Source organism: Rattus norvegicus, chromosome 7 (genome assembly GCF_036323735.1).
Source record: "Rattus norvegicus strain BN/NHsdMcwi chromosome 7, GRCr8, whole genome shotgun sequence".
Classification (NCBI taxonomy): Eukaryota; Metazoa; Chordata; class Mammalia; order Rodentia; family Muridae; genus Rattus; species Rattus norvegicus.
The window spans coordinates 75,341,557-75,356,854 of record NC_086025.1 but is presented as its reverse complement, the minus strand read 5'-3'; the positions used below and the strand labels follow the sequence as shown (position 1 = coordinate 75,356,854).

Sequence of the window (15,298 nt, the reverse complement as noted above, 5' to 3'; positions counted from 1 at the left end):
GAGCCTTTGTAAGAGGCTACCTGGAAGGGCAGTGTCCAAGTGCAAGCACTTGGGGAGAAAAATAGCCCACTCTCAAGAAAGTGACTCAGAATTGATCTGATTAACCAATAATCATCAGCTATGTTGTTATTTGATATAAGGAAAACAATAACTTAGATGTAGATCTTGAGACAAATAGTTTTATATGCAAACTTTTAAGAAAAAAATCAGAAAAATTGTGCCTGGTACAAAGATTTGCAGTAGGCTTTCCTAGGTACTTCATTTCTAAGAGCATAGAAACATATCGATACATGATAAGTTTCCTAAGAACTTAATACTGAGACTGGGAACAAAGCAGAAACAGGCCCTGGACTTAGGTTGAGCTGAGTCCAAGGCTTCTTGCATCACACCTGCTAATCACTAAGCGGAGAGGTCTGTTCCAAGATGTAACACTCCACTGTTGGCTGGCCCACATGGCTTGTATTACCACACATCCACTTATTACCCTCCTGGGAGGATTTCTATTGTGAAGCCTACAGGAAAAAAATGCCCCCAAATTCTGTAGAGCCGAGAATGCAGACATTCTGCCCATGTGGCACTTGTTTGTCAATTGAGCACGGGAAGAGAAATTGATGAGGGAACTAATTATTGTTGAAGGAGCCTCAGAAACAGAAGCATTCATACATCATACAACACAGAACAACGAAGGAATCTTTTCCCCAAACTTTGAAGACTTAGTTTCTGAGACGGCATAGCTGGTGAACAGAACTGGGCTTCTCCATTAAAAACAGCCCTGTGCTTTATTGAGGGCAGACGTGGCTCATGGGGGTTAAAGCAGTAGGAGTGTCCATTTCTTAAAATTGTGAAATTTTCTATTTTCTTTCCAGCATTACATAGACCATAACAGTCTGGGCTAATCTTTTGTCTTCTTAGGTTTTATGAAAATCAGTGTGTGTGTGTGTGTGTGTGTGTGTGTGTGTGTGTGTGTGTGTGTGTGTGTTCGTTCTCTCTCTCACCACAGTAGTTCAAGTGTTTGGAGCTTTTCAAAACAAAAGCTCAGTGGCTTACTGTTTAACTATGCAAAGAAAGAATTCGGGCACTAAGTGAAATTGCTCTGGACTTTAAAAAAAGACATGCCCAATTTGGTTTTCAAGCCACAGATGTTTTCCTTCGGCAAAGTTACTAGTCAAAATACATTCACAGAGAGTTAGAATAAATTCTTTAACTTTGTACATTAATGCAAAATGGCAATTACTTGGTATCTTGCAAGGGAAATAAAAAATATTTCTAATGTCTGCATCTATTCAACATAAAGTAAAAAAAACTAGAAAGATATTAACAAGCAATCTGCAAAAGAAAGAAAGAAACAGATTGAGTAAGAAGGCATACATTGCTGTAGACCTGGGACTAACTTTCCTATTATTATTTGTAATTTTGCCTACATGTGGTCAAAGATTGAGGCGTTTCCAGAACCCCCAAAAAGGAAAACTTCTGCTACAAAATCAAGAGATATTACTTGTGTATAGGATAAAAAAATCTTTGAATACATCCTAAAACATGAGGAACTCTGGCATGCATAGAATATGTATGAAACAATGTTTAAATCAATGAATTATACACTTTGCAGAGTACCACAGTAAGTCCTATGCAGACATTTACTTACTTATCCTCAAAGAGCTTATAGTTCACTAGTGTCATGAGAATAGGACATTTTGTGAGATTTGTATAGAACAAGATAGAAAAAGAGATATTGTGGGAAAGCATGAAGAGTAGGAAATCATTTTTCATGCTGAAGTGCTCCAGTATATATACGGCAATTAAATAGGAATAGCTGCTTATTGTTGGATTTTTTTTCTAATAGTAGAAATATTCTCACTGACTAAGTTCTTTTTATTTTAAAACTGCCCAATGTTTTTCATCACCGATGTAATGACAAGCAAAAGCAATTGTGAGAAATCTCTCTTTTCTCATCTTTTGATTACCATGGCCCTCTCAAAAATGTGGCTGTTTATACCACAACGTTCAGTTTAGTACACTGGCAATAATTTTTTTCTTTTATCTAATATAATATATTTGACCTGTCTTAAATTTCAACAATGTTGACAATATACAGAGAAAAGGTAATATTTGGTTATTCAAGGCAAATGTTATGAGCTATCATGGTTGGTAACCTCATTTGAACTAAGGAACTATCTTGGAGTAAGACAGAAGACAGTTCTAAGAAGTTTGCCAAAGTTTTTCCAGGGCCAGCACATTTGATCTCTATGTTCTTTCACAGTTAGAATTATAATTCAGCTTGAGAAATCATACTCTCTCTGATCTCTGAGAGTAAGTAGAAACTGTGGGTGCCATTTGGACATGCAGATGACACCAAGGCTCTTATCAGCACAATACCCATCAAACCAGGCAGGAGACATTGTCTAAGGATCTCTTGTGAGGGAAATAATTCTCAGGATAAATGAGGTGCTTAAGAAACTTGTAATGGTGCTGTGGTTGTTTCATAACCAGTAGGCCTGGAATACATTTAGATATATAGATACAAGAAATATCTATGGTGGTCACAATCCAGATATGAACTTCTGAACAAAAGGTATGATTCAAATAATCTCTTTCTCTCCTTTTCTCTCTCTCCCCCACCTCTTTCCATTCTTCCACGAAGAATGAATATGTTTATCCAGTTTAGGTCCATGAAAAGGGTGACCCCCTATATATCAACTTTCTCATTCTTATTTTCCATGTTTCCCTTTATGTTTCATTAAAACATTTTAAGGTGTATGAGTATGGGCTGGAGAGGTGGCTCAGTGGTTAAGAGCTCTAGCTGTTCTTCCAGAGGACCAGGGTTCAATTCCCAGGGTCCACATGGTAGCTCACAACTGTGTGTAACTACAGGTCCAGGGGATTTGACACCCTCACAAAGATGTATATACAGGCAAAACATCTGTGCACATAAAATAATGTGTATGAGTGTGTTTTGTCTGTATGTTATATATGTGTACCATGAGACTGCCAGGTGCACAGGAAACCAGAAAAAGGAATTTCATCTTCTAGAAGTAGATTTACTGACAGTATTGAATTGTTCCCTTGCATGTCAAAAGAGAAATAACAAGGAACTCATTATGCTGGGAAATTTTTCCTCAGTCTTGTGGCCCCACGGATGGTCCATCGGCGGGAGAAACTCAGCTGAGAATGGACATCAGGCTTGAGAGTGCTGTCTTCAGAAGATTCCCACATCTATTATTGATTACAAACCACCTTCTTTCTGCTCTTTAAATCCTATTTTGTGCTTTTCCCACTACTTTGAACTTTGGATCATAATGGAGAATCTGTTCTACTCTGAATCTTGGAGGTTAATAGAGGTTTTGGAGGAGTAGTGAATTTAGGCTGGATACATATTAACTCCTGTTTACATGCTCTCTCAAAACGGCTGTCTTTAAACCTTCTTTATACAAGGCAGTGTGGATGGTCAGAGAGAGATTTTTCTCATCCAAATTCTGGAGAGTTAAAAATTACTTCTCTGGTGGCGGAAGTCCTGTTCTGGTCTCTCGCTTCACTCTCCTCTCCAGACAAGATGAGTTTCATCACCCGCTCCACTACATTTTCCACCAACTACAGGTCCCAAGACTCTGCAGACTCCCAGCCAGTTGGTCCGGCTTCCCAGCAGCGTAGCCAGCATCTATGGGGTTCCCAGGGCTCTGGGTCCCGAATATCTGTGTTGGATCCATCTTGGGTGGCTCCACGGGCCTGGCGGGAATAGGTAGAATCCAGACTGAGAAGGAGACCATGAAAGACCTGAACTGGCTGGCCAGCTACCTAGACAAGGTGAAGAGCCTGGAGACTGAGAACAGGAGACTAGAGAGCAAAATCTGGGAACATCTGGAGAAAAGGGGGCCCAGGGCATCAGAGACTGTGGCCACTACTTCAAGATCATCAAAGGTCTGAGGGCTCAGATCTTTGCAAATTCTGTGGACAATGCCTTCATTGTCCTGAAGATTGACAATGCCTGTTTTGCAGCTGATGACTCTAGAGTTAAGTATGAGGCAGAACTGGCCACTCGCCCGTCTGTGGAGAGCTACATCCATGGACTCTGCAAGGTGGTAGATGACACCAAATCTCAAGGTTGCAACTGGAGACAGAAATCGAAGTGCTCAAGGAGTCGCTACCGCTCATGAAGAAGATTTATGAGGGCTAAGTCCACGGTCTGGAAGTCCATATTGCCAGTTCTGGGTTGACAGTAGAAGTGAATGTTCCCAAATCTCAGGACCTCAGCAAGATCATGGCAGACATCCATGCCCAATATGAAGAGCTGACTCAGAAGAACTGCAAGGAACTGGACAAGTAGTGGCCCCAGCAGATTGAGGAGAGTACCACAGCAGTCTCCACCAAGTCTGCAGAAATCAGGGATGCTGAGACCACACTCTTGGAGATGAGACGCACCCTCCAGACCTTGGAGAATGACCTGGACTCTGTGAAAAAACCAGAACATCAACTTGGAGAACAACCTCAGGGACGTGGAGGCCAGATACAGGGCGCAGATGGAGCAGATCAGTGGGGTCCTCCTGCACCTGGAATGAGAGCTGGCACAGGACAGCAGAAGGACAGCACCAGGCCCAAGAATATGAAGCCCTGTTAAACATCAAGTCAGTCTTGAGACCGAGATTGCCAACTTCCACCGCTTGCTGGAGGATGGGGAAGATTTCAATCTCAACGACGCCTTGGACTCCAGCAACTCCGTGCAAACCATGCAGAGGACAACTACCTATAAGGTAGTGGATGGCAAAGTGGTGTCCGAGACCAATGACACCACAGTTCTGAGACACTGAGGCTGAGAAAGAGGGAACTCCTGAGGACTGAGGGACCAATAAAAGTTGAGAGTTCACTGTTGGGGGGTAGGCACCAAAACCATTTGAAAAGTATTCAACATTCACAGTGTGTTTGCCTAAAACACACGGCTTCTCTTGTAGGGGTCTATTAACTTCAAATCCCTATACACAGCTGAGTTCCAGTGAAACTACACTAATTCCACAGTTCCTCTTCCCTTCTGAAAATAAAGATGTCTGTGAAGACTATTGATAAGCCAAGTTGGTGAATAGAAACTTAACTCCATCAAACTCTGTATAGCACCACTGGCTTGCCACAAGTGTTGTGCAATAACTCTTACCATAGCATTAGAAGGTGTCGAATAGCCTAGGAGTACTTTTCCATCTTCATATAATAATGTCTTAGTCAGTGTTCTACTGCTATGAAGAGTCAGCGTAACCACAGTAACTCTTATGAGGAAAACATTTAACTGGAGTTCTTTTACAATTTCAGAGAAATAGCCCTGTGCCATCATGGCAGAAAGCATGACAGCAATACTCAGACATGGTAGCTGAGAGATCCACATCAGATCCATAGGCAGCAGGAAGGGAACACTGGACCTAGATGGACCCAGCAAGGCCACACCTTCAAACGGTGCCACTCCCTAAGCACTCAAATAAATGAACCTATGGGTACCACTCTTGTTCATAATCAATCTTATCTTATTATATGATCTTAGTTTGAGCTAAATTAATGTTGTATAAATGTCGGATGTTTCTAACTTCCTTTATCAGACTTTAAGACATAATGTTTGATTTGCATTATGAGAAATGGTAGCATCCATGGACAGAGCTGCTGTTCTAATCATGAATTGAGCCAGTTTCTAAGGTATGGCATAGGGCAGTATTCTGGGTTCTTTTCTGACCTCTCAACGCAAGTAAGATTGCTCTAATGTGGGGGGGAGGGCGGCAATGGGGGGAGGGTTGGGAGGGGAACACCCATAAGGAAGGGGAGCGGGGGAGGGGGATGTTTGCCCGGAAACCGGGAAAGGGAATAACACTCGAAATGTATATAAGAAATACTCAAGTTAATAAAAAAAAAGATTGCTCTAATAAAGGCAGCAGTTGCATGGTTCTCCCTCATCTTCTTTACCTCAGGGCCCTTTAATATGTGAGCGTTTCCTTGAGCAATACCAAGGGATACTACTGAGGATAGCCACCACGAGTGTTGGCATTTTAGAAGTGCAGAAAGAGCTGAAGGAGAGTTACATAATGTTAATTCTACCCCATACTCTTTGCTTCATTACATATTTCCAAGCTATCCACTTAATTTCTGTTTTTGAATTTTTTCCTCATTAGTGTGACCGAAGAATTAGAGTTGAGTCTCAGTTGAGAGCACAGGAAAATATTTCCTAGAACATAGGATGGTGTGTGGAAACCTAATTGACAGAGGGTACCTCCACCACTGCTATGTTTTATACACAATGTGGAATCTAAAGTGCAGCTGATTAGAAAGGGCGGATTGAAGCAGCAAAATGAGAGAAGGAAAGACGGATGACAGTGTTGTAGAAATATCAGGATAGAGGATGGGAGACACGAACTCTTGTTTGGTTCCCCCACTGATTTCTTTACCTTAGCTGAGATTCTCAGTTTAAGAGGCACAGTTTAAATTACCAATCCAAGAGTACACATGGGGTGGGGCATGTACCAAAGGATGGCCTTATCTGGCACCAATAGGAAGGGAGGTCCTTGGTCCTATAGAGGTTCGACGCCCCAGTGTAGGGGGATGCTAGAGTGGTGAAGCAGGAGTGGGTATGGGTGGTGGTGGGGTGATAGGAGGGGAAACCTGTAAGGGGGACAACATTTGAAATGTAAATAAATAAAATAACCAATAAAAACAAGGAAAAAAAAGAGGCACGGTTCTGTGTTCTATTAACTGAAGCTTAAGACAGTGTTACTCATCCTTGCTTTCACAGTGGAATCCCTGAGGATCTTTAAAAAATTGATATGTAGGTCCCACCCCAGAGATCCTGATTTAATTGGTTTGTGGTGTAGCCTGGGCATCAGGGTTATTTAAAGCTCCCTAGATTCTCACGTATAGCTGAGCCTGAGAACTCTTTATTAGGGCTTGCTTTGGAAGGGGACAGGATGATTTATGACTTGTGGGAAGACCTCCCTCCCCCATATGTGTGACCACTACAAATCCTTCAAGCTGTATAGCTCATCCTTAGCGAGTCATGCCACAGAATTCTGAAGGTTCTTCATTGCTTAGTAAAATTCTTATGTTCCTGGAGGATGTGATACCTTGAATTGTAAGGAGTATAGCTCACCTACATTCAGAAAAACATCTAATTTGAAAAGAATCTCAGAGTTCAAAAGTTCAAACTGGGAAGTATTTTTATGATGATTTTTCTTTTTGAGATAAAGGGACAAGCAATGAATGTTTTTCTCCAATATTTTTCTATAGGTACTTATTTTGGTATGTATGTGAAAGGGATTTAATTTATGCCATAATTTTACATAAACTTTTTTAACATAAAGTTTTAGAGTATAATTGTGTGACCAGGAAGTTTTAAAGGCCATTTTCCTATTTCAACCTCTTTTGAAGTTTAAAAGTCTTTTGAGAAGGAGACCATTCTCAATGACCTCTTGCCCTTCTGTATGCTTCATTTATCTACATAAGCACTTCCTGTTCAGTTTTATCATCTGATGATTGCTTCCTGTGACTTACCATTCACTTTCTACCTTTTATCTCAATCCACGTTATCTCTGCTCTGAAGCCAAAGAGAATACATCACTGTCAAATACAAAGTTAAAAAAAACAATAAAAAAAGTGTCCTCCATTTTATATGAAAAAGGCATAGTCATGTCGTGCAGTATACATGTCCGTTCTCAAAGTTATTTGCCTGTTAGGCAGTTATCTGAGGCTTCACTCACAAATACTACAAATTTGTAATGATAATCATTACAAATGAATCTATCCTCAGACGTAAAGTCTCCATTAAGCTTTGCACTGCTGCCTGCAACCTTTTAATTAGCTGATGCCTTTTCTCTGCCGATCAGCGCACTCTATCAGAATCAGCCTGCCCGACTCACACCAATGTGTCTTATACCGGATGCTGGTGAAATGAGCCAGGAGAGGAAGGATCATATGAGGGAGTCCATTGCACACCAAGGAGTTGTTGGCAGCTCACACAAGCAGGATGGTCCAGCATAAGCTAGATTGCTCTCACCCTTTAATACTGAGTGTGAAACATAAAAATAACCGCAGTTTCTTTTTTTTCCCCTGTGTCTTGGGGGTTTTATGTTTTCTAAGACAGGAAAATAACAGGACTTAGGGGTCATCAATAAAACTGGAATAGAGGTTTTATAAAAAATCTTGGAGCAGGAAAAAGAAGCTACACACCTGTCTCTACCTTCCCATTCACATCGCTCACAAACTATCCAAAATCCTGTGTATATCCCAGTTAAGGAGTTTCTTTGAAACTTGATTCCAGATGTTCTGGCTTCCACAGATGGTGGTTCTGTCCTTGAATTTTATGGTCAAAAGTATCCAGAGAAGCTCTCAGATGGGTCCTGTGCAAAAATTCTTAGACTAGTCCAGAGTGAAGAATAGAATGTCTTTCACTATCAGAGCTGCTTGTGTTCTCCCCTCCTGTAAAGACTTCCTGTAACTGGATTTGTTACTGACAATTTGATCATTAGAATGCAGTCTCCATGAGGGCAGGGATTTTTGTTTTTTGTTTGTTTGTTTGTTTTGTTTTGTTTTGTTTTTGGGGGGAGGGAGAGAGAGAGAGTGAGAGAGAGCCAAAGCGAGAGCAAGAGAGAGAGAGAGAGGGACAGAGAGGGAGAGCGACAGAGAGAGAAAGAGAGCGAGAGCAAGAGCGAGAGAGCGAGAGAGCGAGAGAGCGAGAGCGAGAGCGAGAGAGAGAGAGAGAGAGAGAGAGAGAGAGAGAGAGAGAGAGAGAGTTTTGCGGTGTAGTCCTGACTAGCCTCCAACTCTTGAGATTCCTACTTCAGCCTCCTGAGTGCTGGACTGCAGCCTGAACACACTCATCTGGGATTTCTGTTGCTTGCAGGATGGTCAGCAGCCATCAGATACTGCATAAACAAGTTCAGTCAAAGTCCAGGGAATCAACTGCAAGTGCTCTGGGTCTGGGGTCTTTCTGTAAAGACAAGGAGAATGATGTCACTTGTAGAGTTGGAAATTTAAGACACCTCTCAGTGTTACTACCTTCAAAGATGTCTCACATTTTTTCCAAAAATGTATTTATTTTTAAAAACAAAAACCAGGTAAGCTTTCTGCAGTTCAGTTTTCCAAGAACAAGACAGAATTTGGCTTCCACCCTATCAAAAAGGTTGGATAGCAATAATTTCACACAGAAGTTACCTCTCCCTGCAGGAGACAGAAACCATTCTGCTTGCTTGCACACACTTAATTCTCTAAATCTGGTTTGTACTTCTGTCATCATTTTATTCATTCCCAGGGGTCTGGCATGCCAGAGAATCTATCTCTAGTATTTAAAGTTTCCAAACTGAGATGTGCGGTTATTGGTCTTGAGTTGGGGTTTATGACCAATTCCATCTTTAATCATTTGTTCCTGGCTCTTGTGGTCACTGCTGAGCCCAGCAGGTCCTTCTCCATCACTAGTTCCTACACCTTCCACATCTTCCTCCTGCTTCTTATGGGCCTCCAGGTCCTTTCGAATGCTCTCACACTCAGGGTCATCAAGCTTGAGCTCTGGGTGGGTTGGTTTTCATCAAAGGATATTGACGTCATCCAGGAGTTCAGAGGAGCCATGCAGTGAGCTATGGACTGTTGAAATTGCCAGAGAGGAAAAGCTGAGGGCGCTAAATCTCAGCCACAAACATGAATCTGTAAACTCTTTTCTTCTGAAGCTTCCCAGAACCTCAACTCCCACCATGACCACACTGCTGGGTAGCCCTAACCATAACCACAGTTTCCATTTAGTCTATTCTACAGATACAATGCATAACATATGTAATACAATGTATGCAATGCAATGCATTACATATACAATGTATTATGTTCTTTTAAGATAATTTTCTTGCACAAGGGACAATGATAACATGGTAGATTTAAAAAATGTATTTGATATGTTACATAAGATCTTTTATAAGTGACATAAATATCACTACTGACAAGCCTTCTGGAAACATTTTTAAAGAATTAAAAGAAGAAAGTAAAGCCATCCCAATCATCATGGTCACTGTCTCTTGGGTTCTGCTACCTGTCCTGGAGGAAGAGAACAGCGGTTGCTTTCACTTAGGCAACTAGGTAAGGTGATACTTTTTTCAGGATGAATATTTTAAATCTTGTACACTTCAAAATTTATCAGCAAATCATTGAATTTGACTACCTGCAAATTTCTCCAATTTGACTCAAATGGAGTAAAAAAATGGTATTGTTTGGTTAGTGATTCAGGCAAGGTTGAAATAATAATGTTCCACATAGCATAAGTGTTCTTGAATTCCAGTCTTTGCTCTACCTCATACTAGTGTGAAAATTGGCAATGACAACCAAAACTGAAGTATTCTCATTTATAAAATATGTCAGAATAAGACTTAACAAAACACCAGGCTCTTAAGGGAAATGAGCCTCCATAAAATGTGTGTTTATTCATGGAGAAGGCAATACTAACCACTGACCACTGTCCGTTAAAGACAATTTTAATGTAGATTTCATTAAACCTATAGATTGCTTTTAGTAGGATGATCATTTTTACTATATTAATTTGAGCGACCCATGATCCTAGAAGATCTTTTCTATCTTCAGATGTCTTCTTTAATTTCTTTCTTCAATGACTTGAAGTTTTCAGTCATACAAGTATTTTACTTGCTTGGATAGAGCATCCTCAAGCTATTTTATGATATTTGAGGCAATTGTGAAACGTGTTGTTTCTCTCATTTCTTTTTCAAACCATGGGTCATTTGTACGTAGGATAGCTACTGGTTTTTGTAAGTTCATTTTGTAACCAGGCACTTCCCTGAATGTGTTTATCAGTCTTAAGAGTTCCCTGGTGGGATTTTTTTAGAGTCATTTATATGTATTCTATCATATAATCTGCAAATAAAGATACTTTGGGGGGTTGGGGATTTAGCTCAGTGGTAGAGCGCTTGCCTAGCAACCGCAAGGCCCTGGGTTCGGTCCCCAGCTCCAAAAAAAAGAAAAAAGAAAAGAAAAAAAAAGATACTTTGACTTCTTCCATTGCAATCTGTATTACTATTACCTTCAGTCATCTTATCAAGTAATATATTGACATCAAGTAATATATTGAAAAGGTATTTTTAATTGAAAGGATTTTATTGGAACTTCTTTGAATTTCTCTCCATTTATTTTATTGCTGGTTATAGGCTTGTTGTAAACTACCTTTGATATGTTGAGCTATGTTCCTTAAAGCTTTAATCTCTCCAAAATTTTTTCATGAAGTGATGCTACATTTTGTTAAATGACTTTTCTGAATCTAATGAGATGATCATGTGTTTTTTTCCTTTCAGTTTATTTATGTAATAGATAACATTTATTGATATTTTTCTCTAGAATAAAGCATACTTAATCATGGGGAATGATCTTATGAATGTGTTCTTGGATTCTATTTGTAAGTATTTTCTTGAGTATTTTTATTTATGTTAATATGGGAAATTAGTCTGTAACACCACCAATATGCACACACATAGATACACAGACACGCACACACACGTGTTTGGGTCCTTTATGTGCTTTGGGTGTCAGGGTAATTGTGACCTCATAAAATAAATTGGGCAATGTTCCTACTGTTTCTATTTTGTGGAATAATTTGATAAGCATTGTTGTTAATTTATCTTTGAAAATCTGATAAGATTGTGCACGAATACCTTGGCTTTTTTGGTTGGGAAACTTTTAATGACTGCTTTTATTTTACTAGGGACTATAGATCTATTTAAATTGCTAATCTGAATGCTGTTTTTACTTTGGCAAGTTGAAGCTATTGAAAAATTATTCATTCATTTATTTTGGATTTTTCCAATTTGCTGGAGTATAGTTTTAAAGTATGTCTCTTCTATGTTTAGCAGTTCTCTTGATCATGATTCTCTGGAATTTTGTTATATTATCTATCTATCTATATTTATCTATCTATCTATCATCTATCTATCTATCTATCTATCTATCTATCTATCTATCTATCTATCTATCTATCTATTTCCTTTTTCAACACAGCATTTCTCTGTGTTGCCCTGCCTATCCTGAGACTTACTCTGTGTACCAGGCTGGTCTCAAACTCATAGATCTGACTGCCTCTGTCTCCGAAGTGCTAGTATTAAATACATGCACCACAAACCCAGATTATACACCACCACTTACACCACCTTTTAATTAATTTAGATAAAGGTTTGTCAATTTAATTGATTTTCTCAAAGAACCAATTCATTGTTTTATTGATTCTCTATATTATTTACTTTTTTTCTATTTCAGCCCTCAGTTTGATTATTTCTTGACCTCTACTCCTCTTAGGTGTAATTTTTCTTTTTGTTCTAGAGCTTTCATGAGTGAAATTAACTTACGAGAGATTTCTTTAGGTTATTTACGTAGCACTTAGTGCTATGAGCGTGTCTCTTAGAAATGCTCTCAAGTTTGGATATGTTGTATTTTCATTTTAATTCTATTCTAAATATCACTAATTTCTTTATTTCTGTGGACCCATTTGTCATTCAGAAGGTAGTTATTCAGCTTCCATACATTTTTATGCTTTTTGTTGCTTCTGTTCCTATTGATACCCAGTTTCAATCCATGGTGGTCAAATAGAATGCTGGAGTTAGTTCAATTTTCTTGTATCTTGTTGAGTCTTTTTTTGTGTTTAAGTATGTGGTTAGTTTTGGAGAAAGTTCCATGAGGTTCAAAGAAGGTATATTCTTTTGTTTGGGTGAAATGTTCTGAAAAATATTTTAGATCCATTTCATTTGTAATGTCTGTTAGCTTTAGTATTTCTCTAATTTCAAGTAATATTACAAAGCTATAGTAATCAAAAGAATATTGTATTGTCATAAAATAGACAAATGGAATTGAATTGAAGACACAGACATAAAATCTTATGTCTATGTATACCTAATTTTTTATAAAGAGACCAAAAATACACACTAAAATAAAGAAAGCATCTTCAACAAATGTTGCTAGTCAAGCTAGATGTCTGCATGTGTGGATTGTTGTCTATATGCAGGTGAAGGCAGGCACAAAATAAGGTAAAGCCTGTGATTGGGCAGCAAAAAAGTAAGGTGGGCACAGAATTTTGAAGAGAGGAGGAAGAGAGAAGAAAAGGAGAAGAACCAAGATAAAGGAGGAGAAAGAAGACACAGTTCTGTATGGTCTTAAAGGGCCATAGGTAATTAGGAATATTCCATAAGGGATAGATTTGTATAGAATAATTTGTCTTATCTAGGTAGGCAGTTTATATTAATGGTAATTTGTTCAGATTTTATTGTGTAAATGTTTTGTGGGGTGAGGATTTATTGATATAAATCTGATAAATTGCAAGCATATTGAGTTTTGATTTTAACGGGTTAGTGGTGTTGTGACTATAACAACAGAGGGCAAGATGCTGGGACTGTGAACAGAATTCACAGCAGAGAGTCACAAGGTAGTGGCTGCTGCTGGGGCCAGAGAGTAGCCGGTGACAATGTGAGGCTAGTCATGGCAGCAAGAACACCACAAGTGCCCAGGAAGTAGCCGGCAACAGCTTGGGAAGAAAATTAGAAACTTATCAAGTTGGGTTGGGACACTTTGTTGATAAAGATGAAAACATCCTGCAGATGCCATGTGGTCCACCGGAGTGGGCACTAGTGTAGAATGGTAGATTCTATTTTTTAATATTTACTGCTACATGCATGTTGAAGAACACAAATAGATCTGTACATATTACCCTCCACAAAACTCAAGTCCAAATGTATTGAAGACCTCAATATAAGACCAAATATACTGAAGCCAAAAGTACAGGAGGTGGGGAACAGCTGTGAACTCATCAGCACAGGAGCATACTTTCTGAACAGAACACTCTAAGCATAGGCACTAATATTAACAAATAATAAATGGCACCTCATGAAACTGAAAGCCATTTTGGGGCAAAGGACACAGTCATTCTGACAAAGCAGCTGCCTATAGAATGGAAAAAGATCTAGCAATTCCACATCTAATAGAGAACTAATATGCAAAATATATAAACAACATCAATGACAACAACAAACCCTGGATATCAAAAAGCCAAATAATCCAATTTAAAATGAGATATAGTTATATTCTTCTGCTCCCTATCCTCCACCTCCATCAGCCTTCTCAACTATACAGTTAAGCTTCCTTTACCCCACCCACATTCCCTGATTTCTGAGCTGGGCTAAGCCAAACTGCCATGATCAGCCTACTATCCCAGAAGGACATCAATTGTCCTACTGCCTTTCTTCCTACCTTTTATAGACCTGAGACTCCTGAACCATACAGGCAGACTACCCTTTCCCCACCCATTTTCCCTGTTTGCTGAGATCTCTGGCCCAAGCCAAGCTGAACTGAGCAGCTTAATATCCCAGGGAGATATGTGGATTGATGTCTGTATGCAGGTGAGGGCAGTCACAAGGTAAGACAAGGCCTGGCATTGGACAGTGAAAAAGAAAGGCAGGGGTAGAGTTTTTGAAATGAGGGAAAGAAAGAAGAAACCAAGATGGAGGAGGAAAAGGATGAACCAGCCCCTTGTGGTTTTAACAGCGACAGAGAGCTATGAATATCTTATAAGGGATGAATTATTACAGGACAATTTATCTTATCTAGGTGGGAAGTTTATACCAATATCAATTGTCTCCGAGTTTCTTGCATGGACACTTTGTGGAGTGAAAAGTTACTGATATAAATATGATTGATAAATTACAAACATCGAGAGTATTGATTTTACCAGATTACTGGGAATTGTGACTGTGGGGCTGGCATGGAAGCAACACACCAATGGAACTTAGCGAGTCAGGTGGAAACGGTTTGAGAGCTCTGGGCCAGATAATCTGCCTGATGTGCCTGGCCAAATGAAACCACTGGCACCATGTGGCCTACTGGTGCTGGTACTAGCATGAGATGAAGTTCCTATTTATAATATTTATCCATAGAGGAAAATTGAAATAATGCCTTGTATCTTATCAGACCACTGTCGATTGAAGCTGGAATTTAGCAACAACAGAAACACTAGAGAGTCTACACAGTCATGGAAATTGAACAACTCTCTATCCTGTGATCTCTGGGTCAGGGAAGTAATAAAGAAAGAATTTAAAGATGTTATAGAATTCAATGAAAATTAAGGCATAAAATACCCAGATTAATGGGACACAAGGAAAGCTAAGACGAAACTTCATTGGACTAACTGCCTCCAAAAAGAAATTAGGAAATTCTCATAGCAGCAATCTAAAACTATACCTGAAAGCTCTAGAAAAAAGCAAGCCCACCAAAGAGGAATAAAAAGGCAGAAAATAATCAAAATCAGGGCTAAAATCAATTA

At 39.3% G+C, this 15,298-nt stretch overlaps 2 pseudogenes; one reads left to right on the top strand and one right to left on the bottom strand.

Moving 5' to 3' along the window:
* The first annotated feature begins 3,251 nt into the window (after positions 1–3,251).
* Positions 3,252–5,474, top strand: Krt18-ps3 (keratin 18, pseudogene 3; annotated as a pseudogene).
* Positions 5,475–9,289: 3,815 nt separating this feature from the next.
* LOC103692897 (anaphase-promoting complex subunit CDC26 pseudogene) lies at positions 9,290–9,700 on the bottom strand (annotated as a pseudogene).
* Positions 9,701–15,298: the final 5,598 nt, after the last annotated feature.